The sequence below is a fragment of the Electrophorus electricus genome, chromosome 17 (assembly GCF_013358815.1).
Source record: "Electrophorus electricus isolate fEleEle1 chromosome 17, fEleEle1.pri, whole genome shotgun sequence".
In the NCBI taxonomy this organism is placed as follows: Eukaryota; Metazoa; Chordata; class Actinopteri; order Gymnotiformes; family Gymnotidae; genus Electrophorus; species Electrophorus electricus.
Window position 1 is genome coordinate 3,035,681 of NC_049551.1, and position 17,975 is coordinate 3,053,655.

At 44.7% G+C, this 17,975-nt stretch overlaps 1 protein-coding gene across 1 annotated transcript in view; it reads right to left on the bottom strand.

Annotated features, from left to right (window-relative positions):
• gnaz (guanine nucleotide binding protein (G protein), alpha z polypeptide) overlaps positions 1-17,237 on the bottom strand; it is a 32,527-nt gene extending 15,290 nt beyond the window's left edge. The window contains exon 1 of the mRNA XM_027006482.2: positions 16,935-17,237. The gene's annotated coding sequence lies outside the window, so the exon portion shown is untranslated. The remainder of the gene's footprint in view (positions 1-16,934) is intronic.
• Positions 17,238-17,975: the final 738 nt, after the last annotated feature.

Below are 17,975 nucleotides of genomic sequence, written 5' to 3' on the forward strand. Positions count from 1 at the left end.
TTAATTTTAGTGGTTCCAGATGTACGTTAACATGCATGTACGTTTACTGTCGCTACTGTACAGACTTCCAGCATGTTTTCAGGAGCTGTTCACTGTAACAAACCCCAAACCCACTTAAACACACACTGATCCACTGAGGATTCTCTCATCCCGCTGCACAGGACCTGCCTGTGTCACATACGATTAAGCCGATGTTTTGTTTTAATTTGGCAAATATGTACCAGTTCAGTGAGGAGGGTTTTTTTCCAGTAGTGATTCTTTTTGTCACACTGATCTAAGACTGGCTTTCCCTACAAAAATCCCTCACCTGAATTTAAAGACAAAACTCTGAACTGACTTTAGATCAGAGCAGGTCAAAAGCAAACTGTCTTCAAGAGTCCCATTCCCACAGCCTGTGGGTCCTAACACAGTTGTACCCACCCTAACCCCAGGCTCCGGAACAAGCTCCGCTTTGTGCAATAAATAGGTTGTTATATAAGTCCTGATGAGTGCAATAGCATTTCTGTCTTATTGATGAATGCTAGAGTTACATAAGGCTTCACGTTGCGATATCGTCCCATCCCCTGCTTTGGTCATGTTTGACAAATTATACACAAGTGTTCTCCAAAGAGCAGGGACACTGCGTGTGTGTGTGTGTGTGTGTATATGTATGTACATATATGTGTGTGTGTGAGTGCATGAATCTAATTGAATGAATCACTAACTATGTCAGGAATGCATTAAATCAAAAACGCAAGACCACAGCTAGATAGTGATTCAAGATTAAAAATAGCAGCTTCACGGTTTTTGTTTTTTTTCTTTTTTTTTTGTTGAAGAAAACTTTCAGATGAATTATGATGAATTATGAATTTTGATCATGAGTTTGCTCCCAAGGGCTCCTGCAGGCAAATCTATTACAAACTCCCTGAAATAGACTTTTTAGCATAATGACCTTTCCTTGAGGCTGTAAACAACATTTACATGACTAACAGACTCTAAGCTCTCACTCCAAGTCAAAGGCCGTGCTGTTAAAGGTGTAGCTGCTGATAATGACACATCTGTTTCTGGAAACACTACAGCCGAGGCCCTCAAACTATTACCATAACAACACCTTCAGCAACAACACAAGACCACACCCACCGCACGGCAACCTGTGGCTTTATCTGTGGATTTAGAGCCCTAGGGATGGGAGAAGTCCTGTTTTCACTTTATATTACTAACTGGGACATGAATTTCTGATTAACAATCCAAATATACACATAAACAAATAAACAAGTGCTGCGGTTCAAGGATAGAATAAAGCCCTCTGCCCTTGTACTGCTAGGCCTTCTTCCACTTCCTCTCTGCTCAGGTGAGGCTCTCATATCCTCTCGTTCTTAGATGTGATCTTTCGAACATATCACGCCAAAAATCAGCTGCAGATCCTCTAACACAGAGGAAGGAGCTGCTCAGGTAGTCTAATGGTCTCTGGACCTGCACTAAACAGGAACCTGAAATAGCAGAATCATTCCTGTCTCTACTATATATATCCGCCAACTGAATATAATCAGTCATGGTTCAGCAGAGTCTGGTCTCAGGTAGAACAGAAGCACACGCCGAATTCTCAGCCTCTGGTCGACACCTTGTCTCTGGGTGAGTCCGTGCCCTGCATTCGGATGCTGTTCTTGGTATCGGTTTGTTTGTTACATGTTCCACCCGTGTAGCTGGTGACCTGTGCACAGGTAGCAGAACGACATAGCGTCACATGACCAGTGCCATCTCGACATTGAAATATTTACTACTTTCGACCAGTTGCTCTTGTTTTTTTTCCACAAATGGTTATAAGAATTCTACAGTTGTGCACACACACTGCCATGCACCCTCTCACTGCAGTTTGTCCTCGCGTGCCTACAAGCCAAAGTAAACATCAGAGCCAAGCACTGGGTTCACTCACAGTTGAGGCCTGTCCCCACTTACTGCACAGTGCCGATGTCACCCACCATCCCCCAACCCGCCCCCGCGTATTCTGGGAAATTATTTTCCAAGGGGTGGGATGCAGATGAGGGTGGGGTCACCATCTCATTACCATATCCTACAGCCCCACCCTATAGCATGGGCTGGCTGCGCCATAGAACAGGCAGCGATTGGTTACTGGGCGCAATGGTTTGAGACTCATTACCCCGACACCACTGCTGGTTTGCACACTGAGTGAAATGGTCCCAGAGGTCTCACATGTTGGAGCGCTCTCTCTCTTCCCGGGCACTGGGACATTGACACAGAGACATACAGTGGTCAAATTAATCCACCACTTCAGGCTTGTGTACAAGTAACCAAAATTGGCGTTTTTACTCTTGAAAAAGGAAAGAAAGCAACAAACACGTTTTTCAGCAGCTTCCTGATGTCAGTCACTGGAAGCACTGAAGCCAGTTTTTGGTAGAGATATATATATAAAAAAAATTAAAGATTGAAATAAGTTTATTTGTGTGTCCTTAAACAGGCTTTTATATGATCATGGTGTTTTTGATGTATTTATTTAAAAGAGAAAACCTTTTTACACAACCAGATTTTACTCATTGAAAGAAGTGGAGTGTTTGCATGCCTTATGTCCTCAACTAAATGGCTGCAGATTCAAAGAGAAGGGGTCTGGGATCAGAAGGGGCTAGGATAAAAAGGGTTTGGGTTCAGAAGGGTCTGGGTTCAGCTGGGTTTGGGTTCAGAGCATCAAAAAGGTACACAAATCTGGAACTACAAAACGTACTAAATAATAACCTGAGTACTTTAATAAAATGATCTAACAAGCACATACACAAAAATGTCATCAGTTCAATGTTGGATGCATAACCCTTCTGTGTAATGACATATTAAAAGTCAGCCATAACAAGGTAAAGATCTCTGCATCTTACAGAGATCTACACTCACACTCTCTCCCTACAGAAGGAAGAACTGCAATTGGATGATGGTGTGTGTACGTGCGCACGTGTGTGTGTGTGTGTGTGTGTGTGTGTATGAGATAGAGAGATTAAATGTGACTGTGCAAGTGTGTGTGCTGTAAATACCATAAATACGAGTGTGTTAGTGGGCGAAAACACAAACAGTCAGTACAGCCAGGTCCCTCTGACACCCATAAAATGAAAGTAATATTCTGTAGTTGAATATAACTCTGTTGTAGATAACACCCTCCTATTTCTCATTATGGTCTTGCCATAAAACCTAAGACCAAGTATTGCTACCATTCTAAATGGGGTTTGGGGGGGAAACAAAGTGATGACAAACCTCAAATGGTTGTCCGCATGTCATCACTTTCAGTTTTAGAGAGTTTTCTGTTTTACAGGAATATGCAGCTTTACTGCTAGCTGCCACAACCCATCCTCCACTCAGCTTTTTAGTGTTGTATTAGAGATACAAGTTTTCAATCTGACCAAGCGCAGAGCCAAGAACTCTGAACTGCACTGTGACATCAGTAAATGTAATAGAACACACGTGACTCAAATCAGCCATTTAATGGTTCCAGTGAGTTCCAGCACTGTGGATCCTTAGTATCCGTGGCCGGCTGGATGAGGGAGATTGCAGAGGGAGACAGAGAGGGGCTAAAACTCCTCTGAACAGGCAGAGAGCCCAACGTGCTAAGCCTCCCAACCTGTTTGATGCAGTAATTGTTAAGCATTATGTGCAGTATATGAGCTACAACCTGGCTATGATCCATGAATCAGGGTTTATGAAGAGTTATGATCTGCACCTTCCAAAAGCAGTCTTATACAACAAAATAACAGTATTATACAACACAATACTCCCAGTCTTATATAACACATTACTACCAGTTTTATACAACACAGTACTACCAGGCTTATACAACACAGTACTACCAGTCTAATACAACACAGTACTACCAGGCTTATACAACACAGTACTACCAGTCTAATACAACACAGTGCTACCAGGCTTATACAACACAGTAATACCAGGCTTATACAACACAGTAATAGCAGGCTTCTATAGCACAGTACTATCAGGCCTATACAGCATAATACATCCAGGCATGTATAGCACAATACTACCAGGCCCATATAGTACAATACTAGCAGACACATATAGTATGATACTAGCAGGCACATATAGTACAATACAAGCAGGCTTCTATAGCACAATACTAGCAGGCTTGGGTATAGCAGAACAGAGGCAGCTAAGTAGAGCTCACATCTGACATAGTATTTGACACAGTGAAAAACAGCATATCAGCAACACAAAAGCCCCATTATGTGCAAACCCATCACACTGTTACACTATTGCACAGGCCAAAATAAATGCAAAGCTGAAAATGTGTTGTCAAATCTGGCTGGCGCACCAATCATAACGCTCTGCCCCGCTCATGCAATCTGACAGAACGTTTACACCGAACCCCACACAGTTCTCCACAAAGAGGGTCAGTAGATGTCAGATTTGGGCCATGTTGGGTTGGACTGTTTTGCCATCATAACTGAAAATATAATGGATTTTGCTGCAATATGACAGCACAGCACATCTCTGATTAGCTTACCCAACAACAAAATTAGTTTAGTGTCAGATTGACTAAATGAAGTTAAAAATAATTTATCCCCACAACTGTCAAACTCCAGAACACAAGAGAGCTTTAACACAGCAAACTCCATAATGGAATGGAGAACCCTAAACCAAAAATCCAGCGAGGACAGAACATCAAAAATGTCCCCAGTCCCACCATGTACTCATCTTCATACCAAAATAAAAGCAAGACTGCCTTTACACATTAAACCTGAATTACTTCACCCAGATAATCTGACACATTTGCTGACTAAAGACCTTAAAGGTAAAAATACGTATCAGCTGGGCATTTATCAGACTGAAAACAGTGTTTAATAAAACACAAATGGGTAGTTGGAACAGGAAATGTGAAAATATTACACTTCCATTTCCTTCAAAAGCCTGTAAGTTGTCCATTCCAAATGCAGTTTCAAAGGTCTACAACAATTAGACTTCAAAGAACGGCATGACAGTGCCTTCAGTTGTCCTTTCAAAAGACCTTTTCAAATGACAACTTTGCGTTTTCCTAATTCTAACATGGCTGATATGACTTTGAATACAAAATCAAATCAAATCATGTTTTTAAGCCAGGCTGAGGGGCAAAGTAAATGTCAGTACAGTATGGGGAATGTTTTCCTCTGCCTTGGCTATAAGTAAAGTCTCACATGCTTTACTTTAGACTGCAGTGTCTTTTGGAGTCATACTGTTAAACCATATTCAGCCCAGTCACTACCTCTGATTTCAGTCTGTTTCTAGCCATGTGAAGGTCTGACTAGCTTATCGCTTAGATGCTGCTAATGGTAACCATGTCCTGTGTGATTAAGTCTGACCACAAAGGAGCAAAACGGTTGTGAGAAGTGACTGGATGTGCACTATGCTGGGAACTAATAGTGATCTGCATCACAGCTGAACCACATCTGGACTTTTTCATGCTGTCTTAACATTTGCACCCAAAAATGCAGACATAATGCTCACAATGACAGGAATAGTGACACTGAAGGATCAAAAAGTGACGTTGCTATGAACGCTTGGCTGCCACAAGCCATATACATATTTTAAAAAAAAACAGTCTCACAAAGGACAAAAAAACACCATGGAAACCACCCGCAATGCAGTGGTCAAATACCACGGAAACGGACAAAGTTGTCTTCCCTTTTCTGATGCAAACAAGATGTGAGAAGTGAAAAAGAGGACAAAGAAAAGACCACAGGTGTGGAATCAGCACCCACAGCGTACGAGCCAGATCCAGCCCTCAGTTAACACGACGCTCCATGTTACCAAACGCCCAGATCCTCAGGGGGGCGGATTTATCGGGCAGGAGGCTGGGCCACAGGAGAAGGTGTCCACGCAGAGCCGTGCTTGGGGGCGGGACCCCTGTGTCCTCGTTCAGCTATTGTTGAGTCATTGGTGTTCTGCCAGAGCCCATCTGTGTCAGCGGCGAGAGGGAGACATGTAGGGCACTGAGGGAGAGGCTGGGCGTGGTCCAAACATTCATTATGCAAGAGGCTGGGCGTGGTCCAAACATTCACTATGCAAGAGGCTGGGCGTGGTCCAAACATTCATTATGCAAGAGGCTGGGCGTGGTCCAAACATTCACTATGCAAGAGGCTGGGCGTGGTCCAAACATTCATTATGCAAGAGGCTGGGCGTGGTCCAAACATTCACTATGCAAGAGGCTGGGCGTGGTCCAAACATTCATTATGCAAGAGGCTGGGCGTGGTCCAAACATTCATTATGCAAGAGGCTGGGCGTGGTCCAAACATTCATTATGCAAGAGACTGGGCGTGGTCCAAACATTCATTATGCAAGAGGCTGGGCGTGGTCCAAACATTCATTATGCAAGAGGCTGGGCGTGGTCCAAACATTCACTATGCAAGAGGCTGGGCGTGGTCCAAACATTCATTATGCAAGAGACTGGGCGTGGTCCAAACATTCATTATGCAAGAGGCTGGGCGTGGTCCAAACATTCATTATGCAAGAGGCTGGGCGTGGTCCAAACATTCATTATGCAAGAGGCTGGGCGTGGTCCAAACATTCATTATGCAAGAGGCTGGGCGTGGTCCAAACATTCACTATGCAAGAGGCTGGGCGTGGTCCAAACATTCATTATGCAAGAGACTGGGCGTGGTCCAAACATTCATTATGCAAGAGGCTGGGCGTGGTCCAAACATTCACTATGCAAGAGGCTGGGCGTGGTCCAAACATTCATTATGCAAGAGGCTGGGCGTGGTCCAAACATTCATTATGCAAGAGGCTGGGCGTGGTCCAAACATTCATTATGCAAGAGGCTGGGCGTGGTCCAAACATTCACTATGCAAGAGGCTGGGCGTGGTCCAAACATTCATTATGCAAGAGGCTGGGCGTGGTCCAAACATTCACTATGCAAGAGGCTGGGCGTGGTCCAAACATTCATTATGCAAGAGACTGGGCGTGGTCCAAACATTCATTATGCAAGAGGCTGGGCGTGGTCCAAACATTCACTATGCAAGAGGCTGGGCGTGGTCCAAACATTCATCATGCAAGAGGCTGGGCGTGGTCCAAACATTCACTATGCAAGAGGCTGGGCGTGGTCCAAACATTCATCATGCAAGAGGCTGGGCGTGCTCCAAACATTCATTATGCAAGAGGCTGGGCGTGGTCCAAACATTCATTATGCAAGAGGCTGGGCGTGGTCCAAACATTCATTATGCAAAAGGATGGGCGTGGTCCAAACATTCATTATGCAAGAGGCTGGGCGTGGTCCAAACATTCATTATGCAAGAGGCTGGGCGTGGTCCAAACATTCATTATGCAAGAGGCTGGGCGTGGTCCAAACATTCATTATGCAAGAGGCTGGGCGTGGTCCAAACATTCATTATGCAAGAGGCTGGGCGTGGTCCAAACATTCATTATGCAAGAGGCTGGGCGTGGTCCAAACAATCATTATGCAAGAGGCTGGGCGTGGTCCAAACATTCATTATGCAAGAGGCTGGGCGTGCTCCAAACATTTATTATGCAAGAGGCTGGGCATGGTCCAAACATTCATTATGCAAGAGGCTGGGTGTGGTCCAAACAATCATTATGCAAAAGAATGCGTGTGGTCCAAGCAATCATTATGCAAGAGGCTGGGGGTGGTCCAAACCCTCATTATGCAACCAGTTGGGTGTGGTCTAAATAATCATTATGCAAGAGACTAGACCTTGTGTAGTTATTTATCTAGTTATTTGTCCAGTTATTATGTTATAATCTGGGCATGGTCCAAATAATCATTATGCAGAAGAACGGGCGTGGTCCCTGCTGGACTTCTGCCAGACTGACCCAGATTTCCATTCTTGCTGTTATAGAGTTATGACCTGGTAATACTCTTTATATTTGGTTGGTTTGCTTGATTGTATGTTTGTTTGTTTTAAATGAAATTAATGTGTTTTAACAAGGAACATCCAGTGCACGTCTTTCACATAGGAGTCGTTCCACCACCTGTACACTTACAGGAGAGGGTTGAGTGCGCTGCGAGACTGGAAAAACAGGAAACACTTAAGTCACAAACTACAGCATCTCTGAGCATCTCTGTGCATCTCTGTGCATCTCTGTGCATCTCTCAACATCTCTGAGCATCTCTGTGCATCTCTCAGCATCTCTGTGCATCTCTCAGCATCTCTCAACATATCTGTGCATCTCTCAACATATCTGTGCATCTCTCAACATATCTGTGCATCTCTGTGCATCTCTGAGCATCTCTGAGCATCTCTGAGCATCTCTCTGCATCTCTCAGCATCTCTGTGCATCTCTCAGCATCTCTCAGCATCTCTCAACATCTCTCAACATCTCTCAACATCTCTGTGCATCTCTCAACATCTCTGTGCATCTCTGTGCATCTCTCAACATCTCTGAGCATCTCTGAGCATCTCTGTGCATCTCTCAACATCTCTGTGCATCTCTCAACATCTCTGAGCATCTCTGTGCATCTCTGTGCATCTCTGAGCATCTCTCAACATCTCTGTGCATCTCTGTGCATCTCTGAGCATCTCTGTGCATCTCTGTGCATCTCTGTGCATCTCTCAACATCATTGTGCATCTCCCAACATCAGTGCTGAGGGTACAAAAATTATTTTTTTCTTTAACAAAGTAATGTAATGCTTTACAGTTTAATTAGTCTTGTAATCAAATTACAATTACTAACTTTAAAAAATTACGTTACTAGCATGGTTTCCACTGTGGCATAATGGTTCCTATAACACCATGTGCCATGTGGTTTTCTTTCATTTCCCTAGATTGGCCTGTATATTCCTACTGTGTCCTGTCCCTGTTGTTGTTACTGGTTGTGGATTTCATGGCGTTATCTCAATGTTTTGTTTCATGTTCTTGGTTTTACTTTTGTTTCAAGTTTTGATATGTATTCAGGTCACATGTCATTGTCTCTCAGGTCTTTGACTATGACTTGCTCAGAGTTGAACAATTGTGTAATTAAGATCCAAAACATAAAACATTTACAAAACTGTTTTCTGTGTAATTTGTGCATGCACCCACACCCTGACTGCACAAACTGTCACAACTGACCACACTGTCACATGACTGTGAATGTGATAAGCAATAGCAAAGAAGGAGACTGAATGTTTCCACAAATGCAGACATTCTCATTACTTCGAATTTGTTTCACGCAAACACAAAAACATTACCACGACGCATACGTTAACTGCTGCAAAGAATTTCATTGGACTATATATTTCTATTGCATAAATGTATTATGCTCAGAGCAACTAGACTTGTTAAAGAACAGTGACATTTAATTTAAATCATGTTTATGCGTTTACTGTTGCTACTTCTGCTATTTGTTTCCAAAATAAACTATTGAAAGGTCTATTGTTGATCATCCATGTCCTTTCCAGTTGGTACAGATATGTTTGAAGATTTGATTCCAGTGTATTTGTATGGGATTTAGGATACAACTTAGAAGTAATGAGATTACATTTCCCAGGAACTAGTGAGTAAAGTAATCCTATTAAAGTTTTAAAGAATTAATGAATAATCAGTAATGGAATAATTTTTTGAATAACTACCTCAACAATACTGTGCATCTTTTTGCATAGATGAGCATCTCTGAGCATCTGTGAACATCTCCAAGCATCTCTGAACATCACTGAGCATCACTGAACATCTCTGAACATCTCCAAGCATCTCTGAACATCTCTGAGTATCTCTGAACATCTCTGAACATCTCTGAACATCTCCGATCATCTCTGAGCATCTCTGTGTTTCTCACCAACCCAGAGAGGCACCTTGCACAGACCACCAAGCTGCTGTCTGAAGAGAGCCTGAGAGACAGGTGAGCCTCTTCAGAAAAGCCTTACCTGCAAGTAAAGAGTTTTAAAGCACGAGGATTGGAGATTCTCCTGAAGACCTCTGTGGAAGCCGAAGTGCAGGAGTATGAACGGCTGGTGCTAAATTTGGACTTTGCTAAGAGAGAACACATGGAGGGGACACAAGACTCCATGTAATCAGGATGAAGTCAGCTATTATTACCATGAACTCCTTAAAGTGAATCGTCGGATCTCACTAGTGTGGTAGTGGTGTGATGGTGCTCTACTGCAAGGATTCCCAGTTAGAAATGGAATGCATGTAAATATATACATAGTCACACTGATGTGAACAAACACTGAAACATGTGAAACCTATTGAACATATATATACATATATAACTGGTGGTTTAGGAAATGTAGTTTTTGTTAACAGATGTAGATTTGGAAAATAAAAAAGACTGAGGGTGTTACTCCATCTAAATATTTGGTTGGGCAAAAAGGGCATCAAATAATGAACTTCAAACAACCATATGTTCAAGACTTTATGTCCCGGGGCCCAGTTCCCACCCTGGAGCCCCTCCTCACAGGCCAGTGCCGTGCTGATGCCGTGCAAACAATAAGCGCCAGTGTCTGGGCCCACGGAGCCCCGCACGCAGGCCACGGTGGCGGAGCAGTGCAGGCTCCTTGTGGCTGGCTACATACTGGGCCTTTTTGTGGTAACGGGGCAGTCTGGCTCTCGTATCCCCTGAGGGTTTGGGAGCAGTGCGCCTCTTCTACAGAGTCGGTCCCAGTCACATGAGCGCACCGTGACAATGGAGAGATTGTGTATGTGTGAGTGCGGAAACACAAACAGGCCTGGCTTGCTGGACGATTGAATGCGGGCTGTATAATTGAACTGAAATGTTCCTAATATCAGTCGGGTGGGGAATTCAACAGAACCGGCAGCTACGAGACCACACCTAGTAAAACAGCATACATGTGCACTCAGTCCAAACCATTTCTGCTGTTTCAGCAGCCCCTAATTAGCACTCTAATGCAACAATTCTTGCCAAACTGCAACAGCCTTTAAGGAGGATTGTCCAGTACGCTTCCTCTTTTATCCTCTTCCTCACCCCTTGGCGGCACTGACGTATGCCAGGGTGGTAAACTGGTTCACTTGGGAGGAACTGCAAATACTGTGCATTCGGAGGTATCACCTCAACACATTTTTTAAAGCTTTGTTTAAAAATTCCAGGATGGTAATGCTATAGGAGAAAGCACTAAAGTGCATACAGCAGCACTCATTCTGTGCAAAGTCCATATTCCGAGTGCAATAACACACGAGCTGTGTTGGGTAGAAGCAGCTGGCCTCTGTGAGGAAGGGGCCTGTTCATTTCAGCTCTAACACTCAGCGTCACACTCGGCCGGGGGTGTGATTTCATTACCGTCTCCGAGTGCGGCCAGAGAGAGAGGCCGTGGGAGCTGCAGCAGACACACACACACAAGGACAAGCATCCAGCACCTCAGCGCAGAGCTTTCTCGCTGGATGCCGAGGCTTTCAACAACACATACTCAGTGCGCTCCAAATTTGTGCGTGCATGTGTAGGTGTGTGTGTGTGTGTGTGTGTGTGTGTCTGTTGTTCTCCGTTACTTCAAGTACCCTCACTCAGAGACCAGTTATGCATTCCACAATATTTCACAACATTTTGTAGCAGACGGTGTCCAGAGTTCTGCTGGCTCCTCTGTAACGCTTCTCAGCACCACACACTGCACTGTTCAGGATTTTGATGTCACTTTAACGCGCCTCACTCGGGCCACAAAGGTCCTAATAATTTGTGGATGAGACGAATGAAGCTTGTGGAGGAGGGCAAAGCGCATGGATGCGGGGAGCATGGGCTCCACGTGCCTGGGGTGGAGAAGCACCACCCTGCCGCCTGCTGCCAGCAGCTCTCCGGGGAACTCCACGCCTCTATGGGCCCTTGTGGAGAGGGTGCCAGGGCAGAGGCTGTTGAGCAGAGACAGGCCCCTCATAAAGCAGCCTGCTACACCCTCCCTCATCGCCGCCACCCGCATAACACCCCACCCGACATCATATGAGCACTGGAGCAGTGGAGAGGAATACAAAGATTCCCTGTGTGCTTGTGGGTACAGAACACAGGATAGAGAGCGTGATCCGCTCATCTTTGCACGCTCTCCCCCTCACACACACACACACACACACACACACACACACACACAGATATGCTTATATACATACATACACACACACACACACACACACACAAACACAGAGATATGCTTTTACACTCACACACATACATGCATACAGTTGTGCAGAATGGTTAGCCAGACTAGTTATGGGAAGGAACAGAGACTTTGCAGATCAAAGAGTGAAAATACATGAATCCTCCCCCTACGAGTACCGTCTCTTCCTCTCTCTGCCTGCATAGACTCCTCTCAATCTGATCTCTTTATGCACAGGGGAATTCTGTCTTGACAAACGAAAATATGGCAGTGCTATCAGCCATATTTCTGAGTTCCCAGGGCTTGGAAGAGACCAAAGAGCTTATTGTTTGTGGCATTAGCCCTTATAATTTTAATTAAAGGACATATTAAAATCACACACACAGATAAACTCTGCTGTTCTATAGATTTTTTTTAGCTTGTGTATCTTTTAAGAGCATACGCGCACATACACACACACACACACACACACACACACACACACATGCATCCGAATATCTCTTTGATCTGCCAACCTATAAAGGTCTCACTCCTATGTGGAGAGAGCGGAGAGGAAAAGCAGAAAAGGAGAGATGAGATGGAGGGAGAGAAAGAAGCAGATGATCGGGGAGAGAAGGGGCCTAAATGCCCCTCCCTGCTCGTGCCCGTCTCCCCAGACCCATACCTGAGTACTCAGAAGAACGCTTGCCAAGGACACTCATTATTCCAGACAAACAAAGTCCTGGGAATAACAAACTCTAAATGAATATAAATAAAGCAGGAACACAGAGGGAGGAAATCAAGCTCACACCAGGAGAATATTCAACACCGGCCTCAAAATTCACACTAATGAAGCTCGTATCATTGCTTTGTTTATGCGCATCTTGATATGTAAATGTGAAGTATAGCCAATGAAATAGGCCAGGCATTAATGCAGTGCAGTGTACTTATCTGCATGAATGTTGCTTTGGCTTTGTGAACAAGGCTGTGAACAGAGGCTAGCAGAGCACAGAGTTCAGTTGCTAGCAGTAACATGGACTTAAGGGTCATCGCTGCGTTTGTTTAAACGCGCCGAAAAGGCAGTTTGAGTTTATTTATTCCTTTGAAATTGATTATTTCCCTCAGGAAGAGACCATTTGCTATCACTGGTAGTGTTTCGAGTCTGTTGGTATCTCAGATGTTAAAAGATTCAGAACTGTGTTGTCTTGAAAAGCCACTGCACTTCAGAGTTTAGTTTTGGGGTATTTTGTAAAGATTTACTTACTGATTTCTAGATTTATGTCCTATTTAAAAAACTCTTACTTTACTTCTATGCTACTCACTAAACCCCCAAAGATTTGTTACAATTGGAAAACCACTTCTCCTTTTAGTATTTTAGAAAAGAGAAATGAATCCATCACAGTAAACATCATATTACAAAGACATCGGTTTAGCCAACGGTTTCGTAGCATACTGCCTGATTAAATGGTTTGTCGGATTCCTAATCGATCATAGCGTGGAAAGCTGTTTCAAAGTTGCACATAGCTTTCCTTCAAGTAATGTTTTTATTTTTATATGCAATGTATTCCATGTAATTAATATTTCCAACTTAGAGATATTACTTTGTGCCACACTGCCTCCAACACTGCTTCACACCAGGACTGGCTCGATGGAATATCTGATGGGTGAATGACTTGTATTAACTTTAGGGAACCCCATTACAGAGCGATGGCTGGGCATAACTGCAGTTTGAGCTAAACAAAGACAAATGCTGACTCATCAGAACCACCTAACCCCAAGTGGGGGATGTGCTGCAGAGAGAAATGGCAAGAGGTAGGGAAAGTGGATGAGGTTTAAGCAGTGAGCAAGACTGGAAGCCCAGTAGGTCTGGGTCAGTTGGAGGTCTGGGTTTACTGGAGGTCTGGATTGGTTTTTGGGGTGTTGGGTTGATTTTTCAGCCTGCTAACAGCTTCAGAAGGTTAATGTGGAGTTCACACATAGACCAGGCAGTGCCAGCTGGTATCGACCTCCTGCTCTAGTATCATGACTAGGTCTGTTTTTCAAAGTGGAATCAGTTATAGAGCACTGACAGAAATGTCTGAACAGCTGCAATAGCCCCTGACCCAACACCTACAATAGCTCCTGACAAAACACCTGGAATAGCCCCTGCCCCAACACCTGGAACAGCCATGCCTGAATTCCCCATTAGTCTCCTTCAACACATCTGCTCACACATCTGTTCACAGATGAGTTTAACATTTTATTTTTTCCAGATATTATATACAACAATATCACAGAAGAGTCTGAAAATATAAAACTTTAAAAACTTTATAAAGATTAAATTGGAAAAAATCTAGCATTAAAGTGTGAAAAAGATCTAACATTAGACAACCCGCTGACTCTTGGCAAACCCCTTTGCCACAAACATTAATACAGTTTACAATCGTTACCTCACCAAATTTTGTCTTATGAACTGAGGACCCATGATTTAATCCAGGTTGCATGATGTAATCCGGTCCTGAAACTAAAGTCTCATCAGATAAATTTTGGAAAACTAGTTCCTAGTCTGGTGACCTCACCAGTATAGAGGAGTCATTCTTCCAGTATGAGGTAAATTTGGACTCCTCTCTCCTTGCTGGCTGTAATCTAAATGCTAAACTTCCTTTTAAACTCTCCCATGAGTCTTCTTTGGTTTCTGTCCAAACTAATTGTACCTGCTGTGTCCTGCATAGCTAACACGCAGGATTATGGGCTGGCTCCATCGCCAGGGCCGCTTCGTTACTGCTAATGAAACGTTCCAGACTGACGTGCGCCGAGCTCCGTGGGCACCATCTCTCTCAGCAGGGGAGCCAGGGTGCTTGCTGACCTCTTGACCTGCAACTTGTCAGAATGTTGGGGCTTTCCAAGCTCGCTATCCCCATGACCCTTCCACAACAAGCTCTCAGACTTCCGCTGGTGTTTCATAACATGAAGTCAAAATCTGTAGCACACCTCATGTTTGTGTGAAGTTGGGAAAAAAACCAGTTCTGAGGCATTAAGGGAGCAAAGAAGACATCTCAGCTCCGCCGCCTCTCCGCCAATCGGCTACTTCAGAAGGAGTTTGACTGGTCTAGGCTCTGGTGTCAGGCCAGACACAGTTAACTCTCAGGCTGTAGAAACATGGGCACCTCCTTAGTGAGAGAACCGTCTTGTCATCGTGTCTCGTGTGAGGTTGTTTGCGGCTGAAGTGCTTTTCACTGCCTATGAGGATGCAATTGCTACGGTAACAACCATTAAAATCCTGCTGGGTTACAAATTCAAGTGGAAATGTTTTGTGCTGCTTCTGTGCCATATGTGTGACTCAGTGTTTTGGAAATTCAACCTCAAGACTCTGAATTACTTACTTTGCCAATTTTACACAAAATGTGAAAAGATAATATCATTGTTATTTAGTCTATGATTCAGGTTGCATAACTAGCTGTAGGTGAGTGGTAGGTTGACGTTACATGGCTCTTTGCATTGTGTCAGAGAGCTGGAGCACACACCAAGGACCCCAGTGCAGTTTGTTCCAGTGCCTGCACAAAATACTCAGAGTCCACATGCACACACCATACTGCTGATCTGGGAGGGAAACTGAGAGACACTTTATTATTACTGTGTGAATAAAAAGAAAAATCTGAAGAATATCACCAGAGCTTCCACTTAATTACTGTTACAAAGCTTCCAAAAACTGTCATAAGACTGAAGGATAAACACACATGCCAACGTGTGACTATCTACACAGACAGCATGTGATTGGTTGGCTTGACATTTTGAAACAGGCATGTGAGTAAGTCAAACGAGTAAGTCAAACTTGCCCTTGGCAATAGACCCTCAATATCTGGTCATCTTGCTTAACACTGAGATACGCCTTGTGCCCACACACACACACACACACACACACACACATTATACTCACATAGCCACTATCCCTCTCCTAACACACACACACACACATTATTCTCCTACAGCCACTAGTGCTATAACGCACACACACACACATTATACTCCCATAGTTACTCACCCTCTCCTAACACACATATACTCACACATTACTATATTCCCAAACCCTCTCCTCTAACACTTCCTCACACACAAAGGCACAGACTCACACATTCATACACACATACACAAGATCCTGACCCGGTTCCACCACCCACTGTTTGCCCCATTAACAATCCCAGGAATTTTAGATCCAGAAAAAATATCTAACGAGCCCTACAGTCTGAGCCAGAGAAGAGAACATCGAACCACCACCAACACACCCATGTACAGACACACACACACACACATACATACGTACACACACACACACACACATGTCAATAGTGGGTGTTGTTATTGTTGCAGAGAGAGATCAGCAGGAGACTGATGGTTGAACACTGAGACCAAAAGCTCATTGCCTACAGAAACATCACCTCAGTCTTGCTATCTCTCCTTCTCTCTCTTTTCATCTCTTTCTCGCTCCCTCTTGCACTCTCGTTCCATGGGTTTTGTGCCTCCTTAAGCTACATTCACACTCATTAGCCAGTAAAGCGTGGTAAGAACATGCTACACCCAGTGCAATGTGATTAAACTCTCACTTATCTACCTCTCGCTACCGCTTTCACTCGTCCTCATCCACTCTCACTCTCTCGCTCTTTCTCCATGTTAGAATCATAAGAAGGCAGATGACACATTAAAAAAGCAAAAACGTTTTGATCCTGCCCGAGTGGGTCATCACTGACAGTCCATATTGTCTCAGTGTCTAATCCAGGCCCGAGAGGGAGGGGTGTGTCTGAACGTCCCCTCTCGCCATGCAGAAAAACGCCATCCTGTTTCCCCCGATGCCCAGCCGAATGCCTCCGCGGCCCGGAGCCCAGAGCGCGCCGAGGGCAATTAAAACGCCGTCTAACCTTGCCAAAATGTTGGTGTGTGTGCGTGCGTGTGTGGGGGAAGAGGAAAGGGGATAAAGAGCTGCCTCACCGTTTCAGCGCTTTCTCCATCCGCTCGGTGGGTGCACTGCAGCGTTTGCTGAGCGAGAGGGAGTACACAAGCCTTCCCCCGAAACCAGTACCATCCTCACATCAGTCTGCTTATCTCCTCCCTCTCGCCGTCTCTCTACCTCTGACACGCACACACACACACGCACTCACACACACAGACAGACGCTCCTTCACAAACCGCTCTTGCTTTGCGTCTTTTTTTTTTTTTTTAGTCTCCCCGCCTGCTACTGTCAGCGCATTGCTCTTTCCTGCTCCAAGTCAGTTAAGAGACACTGCAGTGGCAGGGGGGAGGGTGTGTGTGTGTGTGTGTGTGTGTGTTTGTGTGCGCACACACGCATGTGCAGTGCTCTGTGAGTGTGCGCGCGTGAGAGAGCGCGCGGGAGAGAGAGAGAGAGAGAGAGAGAGAGAGAGAGAGAGAGAGAGAGAGAGAGAGAGAGAGAAAGAGGGAGAGAGAGGCTGTGGGAGGAGACAGGCAGGGATAGAAGAAGACAGAAAACAGCCAGGATTAAACCATGAGAAAAAAAAAGAGAGGGGGGGGGGGGGGGAAATAAAGAGAGAGCAAAAGAGAGGATGAAATTGAGCTGCTGAGATACCCAGAGAAAAATCCGAGCTGTGGCAAATTTAATTCCAGCTGTTAAAAAAAAGCAGCTGAAATGGGAGCAGAGGGAGGGAGGGAGGGTGGGTGGGTGTGGGTGTGGGTGTGTGTGTGTGTGTGTTTACAGATGTATGCCACTCCTGATGTTCTCCTCTTTATGAAAGCCAGTTTACAGCAGTCTCAGTTGTGACTTCATTGATAGCTGAAAGAGCCTATTACAGACGGAGAAACAGAGAGAGATAGAGAGAAACGGAGGGAGAGAGGGAGGAAGGGAGAGAGAGAAAAAAAAGGAGAAGAGGAAGGCGCGTCGTGGACGATAGCAGGCTGCTGGGAGGGGGTTGGAGAATAGTGCAATATACTGTTTCCGTGCCAACTGCTTCTATGTCTGAAGGGGCACTTCCTTTACAGGCGCTGTTTCTCTCCATG